The sequence below is a fragment of the Helianthus annuus genome, chromosome 14 (genome assembly GCF_002127325.2).
Source record: "Helianthus annuus cultivar XRQ/B chromosome 14, HanXRQr2.0-SUNRISE, whole genome shotgun sequence".
NCBI lineage: Eukaryota > Viridiplantae > Streptophyta > Magnoliopsida > Asterales > Asteraceae > Helianthus > Helianthus annuus.
This window is the reverse complement of record NC_035446.2, coordinates 13,142,724-13,152,058: the sequence shown is the minus strand read 5'-3', so window position 1 is coordinate 13,152,058 and position 9,335 is coordinate 13,142,724.

Genomic DNA, 9,335 nt, shown 5'->3' with positions numbered 1-9,335 from the left:
AAGTCCACGCAGGGACTAATACAAGATAGATGTCCACACAGGGACTAAAGGATAAGTCCACGTAGGGACTGAAATACAATAAACGTCCACGCAGGGACTTATTTAAAATAGACATTACATTAGAACATATATAAGGACTAATGGTCGCGTTTCTTCTTCTTGCCCTTCAACAGGTTCGCTAGGCCCTTAAGGAATCCCCTGTTGTTCTTTCGTTCTTCCTCGAAATCCCATTCCACACGAGTTAAGCGGTGGAGGATTTCTTCTTGTTCGGGCGGAGAAAAACGTGGTTGTGGCGCCGGTTGCGGAACTGGAGGTCTAGGAGGTGCTGGATACCCATGAGCTGAGTAGTCCGGTATCCCCATGTTTCCAAAAGCTCCGTCGGGATAGCGGGCATTATACCTAGCCGCTACCACATATGGGTCGCGTTCATAGTTGTAATTGTAATGTGCGTGCGACAACGGTTCGAACGGGTTGTATGCCGTTGGACCCGTGTATGCAGGTATTGGGTGGTCATACCCAAATGGTGGCGAAGATGGTGCAACTGGTGCGGAGTTCGCCTCCTGTACTGGACTTGAAGGTCCTTCTTCTTGTAGTGGCGGGTAGTGGCTACTACTAGAGTGTCGAGGGGTGCTGAAGTGGAATTCCCCTCCTCGGGTGGACATACGAGCACCCGATCTTCTACGCCTTGGCGGATCAGGCATTACTGGTTGAACCGGTGGCGGAGGTGGTGGCGTAACTGCCACGAAGCGTGGATCCTCAGAGGGATCTTGTTGTTGTTGCTGCTCGTGTTGCGATGTCTGATGGGAGGGTGTGAAGTACCACTCGTGCTAGTTGAACAGCGCTTGAAAGCTATCTGGCCCTTGATAAGGTGTGCCATGAAAAGAAGATCCATCAGAGATCTCGATAGGATGTGTGGGCGTACCACGAGCGGGTTCGATTGGATCAGTGTCCTCATCCATATGGTCTTCTGAGAAGTGATCCTGTGGTCCTAACGGAACAAAGCCTGCAGGTTCCTGAATGTAATCTGCTGGGTTAAACTGGCCTCGGAAGTAAGGAGTGGGGTCGTCAAAAGCGCGGTGCGATACCGAATGCTGTAGAGGCATGTAGGAGGGTTGAGGGTTATTGGGATCATTTTCGGAATCTGGCCCGAACGAGTGACGGTACGATGGTGTTGAGCTGTGCGAGGTGGAATGTCTCGCAGGTTCGAAAAGGTTTCTCCGTCTTTGCGGTTCTTCACTCCTTGTGGTCGAAGGAGCTCGCGTATTTGAAGGTCCAGCTTCGTGATCATGGTGAGTAACGATCTCTCCTCTGCCTCTTCTTCCTCTTCCTCTTCCTCGGAAAATTACATGTGCCATATTCCTGCTTTTAAAACTTTAATAACAATGATAATAAAAAGACAACTTGGAATAACAATTCGAATTTGTCCTATGTTCTTGTCTAGACTCAAGTATGTGCAATTGTGTCACTGAGATTAAACACATTAGGATAGTGTTTAATTCACTCAATGTTGGCTCTGATACCAACCTGTCACACCCCGATTTCCACGTGTCTCACCGGTGGGCCCGGTGGGGGATTACCGTGACGTAGTTGGCAACAATATAGTCAAACCACACAATTATATGAATACACAGCGGAAGCATAAAGATAAATATAATTCAACCATTGATTGTAATATCGAATGTATCACAAATAGTCGAATGGTATCCACAGGGGGATCAAAATAATAAAAGTATTGTTCAACAGACAAGGCATCAAAAGCTTGCGAGACTCTTAAGGATGCTAAGGAGCTATAGCCAGCCGATTTCGTTTAGTACCTGCAGTTAATCTTTTTGGGAAAATACGTCAGTTTACACTGGTAAATACATTCAACCGACACTTTTGTAAAATGTTTATTAAAATTGATTTGAATGCACAAGGCACAAACTCTTTTATAACTTGGGATAATTTATAATTAAATCTTGTAAAGAATTACATGTTTGCTATGCGTTCGGTCGCCCGGGTCGTGCCGGGTTGAAGTTTAATAGACACACCACATAGCATATAACACCGTGGCGGGTAACCAACGGCTGTGCTTTTATAGTTATAGACATAATGCCGGGTGTACGCCTACACCGGGATGTCAAGGTCGTGGCCATTCGTAAATGCTGCCAAGGATATCCGGGACATGGTCATTAAGCCCCCAAAGGCGTTAAGCCAACAAAGCAAGTTTTAAACGGGTCACATTGATAATACCCAACTACAAATGAGTTGGGGTCAATTGCCCGACCAAGCGGTATTTTAGATACCGTAACCCAAGCCCGTAATACGGAAAATAAGTTAAAAGTATTTACATTTGCAAGTATTGTCCTTAATTGACTAAATCACAGATATCTTTTACTGGGCTCCTATTTTGGAACGAAGGTTTTAAAAAAAAAACCTATTAGAATCCTAACGGGTCTTTATATTAGCCGTAGCCTAGACCGGTTAGTTTCAAAGGATAGATACGGTTTAATCGCGTGAAAGGCGAAAACCGGGAATGGAATGTGATTTTGACCAACAAGTTTGAAGACTTGTTTTATAGGGGTATTATAATCACATTCTGTGATTTGGGGTCAAAACAATATGGTTTGACCCGTATCGGCTAATTTATGTAAACTAGTTACATAAGCCGAATCGTGCGCGCAAAAGGCGCAACGGGTAACCGTAAGAGTCCTACACTTGTTTCCTAAGTAATATGCTTTAAAGAGGTTGTGGTATCAGTAGGATACCTTCCGTGATCCCCGTAACGAGTTTAAGTTTATTATACGCTCCGTAGGGGTTTTCCGGACATTTTAAGGACTTTTAAAGGGCTTTCTGAGTTCTACAGGAAACCGGAGTTTCCCGTTCAGTTTATAAAGTCCAAAATACTTTATTTATTATTTAAAATCAGTAGCAACTGGAATCGGGTCAAAAGACCTTGTAGAACTCAAGTTTTGGCCGAAAAGGGCATATTCGGTATTTACCGAACCGTAGCCATAACCGCAGGTTATGAGCAGGTTAAAATTAATTAAAAATCTTTAAAAATCCCAAAATATTATTTTACAACAGTGAGTAAGAGGTTTGGTGTCGGAATCTTGGTTTAGGTAGGCGTTATGCTAATCGCGCCGTTTATTACAAAAGTTTCCTTTAATTGCACTATTTAGCATAACTCCTATTCTAGACCTCGGATTGGCGTGAAACTTTAGGGACATGCTTACAATTTAGTAAGCAAGGTTATGGTCCCTTCACGTGTCCGAAATACTCGTTTTATTTTGAAAAGGGCGTTACGGTCAACTTTTAAGCAATTAACGGAAAGGCGTAAAAGACTCGGACAGACAACGAACCGGTCACAGAGGGTGGTACCATCACGTGACATGGTCCTAAGAGAGTCCTAAGGCATATCTACATTGCACTAAAACGGGTCAGAACTGAAGTCAAAGCAAAAGTCAAACTTTTGCGACATTCGGCTCCGAACCGGGTCAATATAGCAAATGGCCGGATCAAACAAGCTTAGACAAGTTTATATACTTAATATCATGTTTTATGAGTGTTCAAACAGGTTACATATCACCTACATTACAGATTATGCAAGAATTGCAAAAATGGCTTTCTGTTGACTTTTTAAGTATACGTTTGACTCGACATTTGACCTAGTTAGAGTGGTGATCAGGGGGAACCCTTTTAAGGGTTTATTACCCACATAAATACCAACACATAACTGTTTTTTATTCGACAATTAACTGGACCATTCATGATTTATCGCAAAGTCAATCGTTAGTTACGACGGATTGACTTTTAATGCTAAAGTAAGCAAAAACAAAGCCATAGAAGGTTTGGCATACTTACAGAGGCTTAGTGCACGACTTAGGATTATAGAAGAACACTTGGGAGCTTCAGGAATGATCAGAAGATGTGTTTTGAGGTGTGTTTCAATTGTGAACTATGTATGGCCTTTTATAGTGCAAGAATGGCCTCTAGATCATTACAACTCAACCTACAAGTGAGCATGGATGTCCAGCAGGTGTCCTAAGGTGCTAGGGGTCAGGTAGAGGGCGCCCATACTTCATTGATTGCTCACAAGATCGTTTTGAAGCCAAATCATTGAAGCTGCCCATGTTTTCTGTTACTGTGTGATTCACGCGGCCCGCATGAAAGTTCATGCATCTTGTACGCGGGCCGCCTGAGTTTTCATATCAGAACGCGTAACTGCAGGAGGCTCGCGGCCGCATCAACTTACCCAAGACCTTTACGCGGCTCGCATTAGGTCAGTTTTTCAAGATTTCTAAATCTTTTATAGTCATTGACTAAATCTTTGTAATTAATAACGAAATCTTTGGTAATTAATAACCTGACCTTTCGGGTTTGAAGGGGTAAGTTTGCGATTTGGCCCTTGATTATTTACAACTAAGGGCCTCGTGTTATTTACCCGCATTGTTGAGTCCCCGGTTAGTTTGTTTGTTATCCGGAAAGTCTTAACTTTCATTGTTGACGCTTTTAACCCCTCTCATACGAATTTGATCATAACTTTCTCGTTTTAAAACGGAACTTCGCGAAATTTATATAGTGCATTCTAGTGAGCGTATTTTACTGTTACAAAGCCTCGGGTATGTCAAAGGGTCACTCAGAGGTATAATTAAACATGTTGACACAGTTAACCCCTGCAGCTTGTAATCTCTCACTTTCTTCCGCGTTTCGCTTCCGTACGATCCATGATTTATTCGTTTGAAGGTACGGGCATCGTTTAGGGTTACTATACAGTATACTTACCCTTGTTTGACATTTATAACCCTCGAATTTACATACTTTCAAGGTTTGTCAACTTTAGTCCTTTATTTAATATTAAATGCCACGTGTAAACTCAAGACACGTGTCAATACATTATTGGACACAAAATTTCGAGGTGTTACAGTATGGTAACCATGTTAGGACGTGGTTGACCACTTATAACTCAAGTAACCTTCCTGTGTATCTGCCGAGCAAACCAAGGTGAGTTCACACTCTTACCAAGGCGCGGGATTCCCGGGGTTGGGAATGGGATTGGATGATTATAGATTCAACTAGACTAGTAACACATGGGAAGCCCCCACTAATCTTCGCACACATGCCTGGAATGGCCGCGATACGAATAATAATCTTCGCACACATGCCTGGAATGGCCGTGATACGAATACTAATCTTCGCACACATGCCTGGAAAGGCCGCGATACGAATACTAATCTTCGCAAACATGCCTGGAGGGCCGCGTTACAAATATCACTAGTCTAGAATACCTGGGAAACCCCCACTAATCTTCGCAAACATGCCTGGAGGGCCGCGATACAAATAAATATGATACATGGTTTACAAAACGAACATGTGAATTACGAAACGGATACTATAACTAAACAACCAACGATGAACTCGCTCAACTTTGTTGTTGACTCGTTGTTACATGCCTTGCAGGTCAATAGGTACTCATGGAGCTTGCACTGGGAGGCGCGGTCGTTGTGGACATGGATTGTGGATACCATGATAAACATTTATGACACTTCAAACTTATAACTTATGTTGGGTTTTACATTATTGCTTCCGCTTCACACTTGATTATGTTTTGGGTTTTTGAACACCTTTCGTATTGATGAATGATTTTTACTCATTACCTATAACGTTCAACATGATTGGTGGCTTGATCCTGGTCATGTCACGCCTCCAAGCGGTGATACTCCGCGTGTGGATTTTGGGGGTGTGACAAACAATCTGTTAAATTTTGAACTTCTGTTTTCTAATCACGAGGCTCGTTATTCTTCTGGGTATCTTCCAATACAATGGATTACTACTCAGAATACTACACCTACTATATTGAGGATGATTATGAGTACCATATTGTACCATTTGCGGTGAATCCCATTTGGTACAACATTGTTACCTTTTCAAACCATCAACCTCATACACCACGCCAAGTTCTTCATACACCATTTATGAAGAACAAAGGTTTGAGCTTCCAAAGTCAAACTTTGACTGCGATGCCAATCCATTTGAAACCTATGACACACCACCAACAATCACTCACGAAGCCGAAAGAGTCATACAAAGTCTCAAAAATCTAGAACTCTTAATTAAGAGATCTCGAGAAAAGGAATAGGCTATTTGTACTAAAGAGGTAATAATCAAAGAGGTAAAAATAGAAGAACAAAATGAAAAACTCACGCATGAACCAAACTAAGGAGAAGGTAAGTCTAAAACTAACGATTTTAAACTAGAAACAACTTTTTCAGAAATTCACGTTTTACAACCTTCTTTTGAAAGTCGTTGTTTGGTATCTCCTCATGCTAAGTTTTTAAAAGAGTTAAAAACTTCTACTAAAATTGAAGAATTAGTAAGTGTCACGTTAACAAATGATCAAACTTCGCTAATAAAAGATGAATGCCATGAATTAAACATAAAATCGGTACCATGCTTTTTTCAAAACGTCTTTGTTAGTAACGTGCTAATTGATAAATATTTTTGTGTTAATATAATAGCAAACTATATTTTCGAAAAATTGGGTACTAGTGATTTTTCTCCTCTTAAAATTCCTATTTTTCTCTCAAATTGTAAAACGATTAACGCCAAGGGAATGGTTGAGGATGTCTTAATTAAAACAAACCAAATGACAGTACCAACCAACTTTATCATTCTAGATGATGCTCCTCTCGTGTTGGGACAACCGTTCATAAAATCCCATCAAACCTTGGTCAACCGGAAGAAAAACAACTCACCACTTCAATTAGGGGCCGGCAAAAGGTACGTCAATCTTGATCAATCAATGAAATATCCAATTGGCAATGATGACCCCCTAATTGAAGATGAGCCAGAACCGCCCGATAAAATGGGTCTAGGCAAGGAACCTTATAAACGTGGCGCACCATGGAGGCATTCCATGGACTATCCATTAGTTTAGTAGTTTAAATCGTAGTTTAATCATTAGTTTAATGTTTTCTTTTAAGTTTTATCTTTGTGGGAATAAAGCATGCTCAACAGATGATGATGGATGATGAAAAATGGAACCCATGCACGTAAATCAGAAGCCTCCCGACTCAAAAACTGCAAAACATTGTCTGTAGCATGGGGCCGTGATCACCCAGCACGCCCCCGTACCCAACCTACTGATGTCCAAAATCTTCTGTCCAGAAGGTGGCACGAGCCGTGCTCATCCAACACGCCTCCGTGGCCACCCCACTGTAAGTCTTCTGTTTTTAATTGTTACTGGCACTTTAGACAAGGGGCCGTGTCCCGATAGCATGCCCCGTGCTGCAAGTGCCAGTAACAAAATTTTTTGCTATTTTTCACACTTTTTACACATTTCACCAAAATAAATCCTATTTGGGAGACATTGAGGACAATGTGTAATTTAAGTGTGTGTGTGTGGGGGGGGGTGATAAAACCTTGAATCCTTTGTCCTAAAACAAGCCTTACACAAAACTCGCCTAGGAGCCGCTAATCACCCCAAACTTTTTCAATTTTTTATTTATTTTTTCTTTTGCTTATCTTTGTTTAGTTGGGTAAAATAAGTTTTAAAAATTATGTTTTTACAAATTTAAAACTGATAGCGTCGTGATAAAAAGAACCAATTAAGAAAATTACGAAAACGGGCATAACAAATTTTTGTAAAATTTGATTATATATACATTTTTTACACTACAACCCTTTTTCCACAAAAGTGAGTTTTGAGCCTTTACCGAGCATATAAATACATATCTATACTAATTGCTCAATTTTCGTTTCTTGTGTGAATAGCCCGTTTGGTTCTCACGAATCTAGAACTTGACAATGCGATACGTTTCGAGTCCTTACCGATAAAAAATCCAAGTAAGTAAATGATGGAGGCATTAGGATCAACCCATTTTTCATTACAAAACCTTTATTTTTCTTTTCTTTAACAAAAACATCCCCTAGATAAACCCCTTGAACCTTAAACCTTTCATTTCTAAAAACCACAAAAACAAACATTTTCAGTTATAAAATTACGATTACGGCTCAGTTTCAACTTTGGCAAAAAAAATAAAAAAATTTGCCCAAAGTATTTCTTTGCTAAGCCACAAAGCAATAGAAAAGCCGATATCTTTACGCCTTTCGCCATTTCAATAAAACATACCAAACCCAAACCACAACCTACCCTTTAAAGTCCTCTTGATATTTGCAAGGAATTGAACGTCAAAAGGAGGAGGTTTGATCGATTGTCAAGCCTATGGTAGGAGTAAGTTCCAAAACCGGGCACGAGCGTTCTCACTTACACAACTTCGGCCGAGTGTTGAGTGACCACTTATGAGGTGTGTAAATATGTATATATAACGAAATGGAATTTTAAAAAGGCATGTTATGCCCAAAGTAAATAATTTTTCTTAAATTATGTTTTAAATAAATCATGACGAATAAAATTGTAAATAAAATAAAAACAAAATAAAATTAGAATTTGGATTCCCGACACTGTAAAGATGAGACCAAAACCTTCTCTTCTACCTATTGCGTTTGGGCGTGTAAGCCGCATTTTAGAGTTTTGCTTCAGGACAAGCAAAGATTATAGTGTGAGGGTATTTGATGTGCATAAAATACAACATATAAACTGTATCAAATACGGTGTAAATCAACCCTTTTTTGGTACTAATGTTGGAAAAAGCTTGTTTCTTTGTTCCTTTTTAGTTTACAAGGTCAAAAGAGCTTAAATGTGCAAAAGGAGCAAAATAACAACAAAAACCAACATAAATACAAAGAAGGAGGATTGATGCAACTCGCCAAGCCCCAATCCACATCCAAACCAAGAAAATGGTAAGATCAGAAGACCTGACACGGGGCCGTGTTCACCAGACATGGGTCGTGTCCAAGACCAAAATCTCTGCAGAAGAAAAGACAACAACAAAGGACAAAACAGACAACACGGGGCCGTGCCAAGGCAACACGGGGCGTGGTCAACTCTAAGATTTTCAGAATCTGCGATAGTACACCAAGTACATTGGCCACGGGCCATGCCGTTGACACACGAGGCCGTGTTAGTACAAAACTTGACACTGCAGTTAATGAGGAAGAGAGAGAGAGAGAGATGGCCACGGGACCATGCCAGGCGGGCACGGGCCGAGGTGAAGCTTCTGATTTCAGCTATAAATAGAGGTGCTTGGGTCCATTCCAATCCATCTCTTGGCAAACCACTTCTCTCTCACTTGCCACCACTCCACCACCACTACAACACCATCATCCACCATCATCCACCACCATCATTCATCTTCCATCATTTAGAGTGTGTAGTAGTCTCGGGATCTAAGATCGATTGTAAGAGTCTTTGTCAAACAAAGGTCATGCTTGGCTAAACTCTTACATCACTTGGT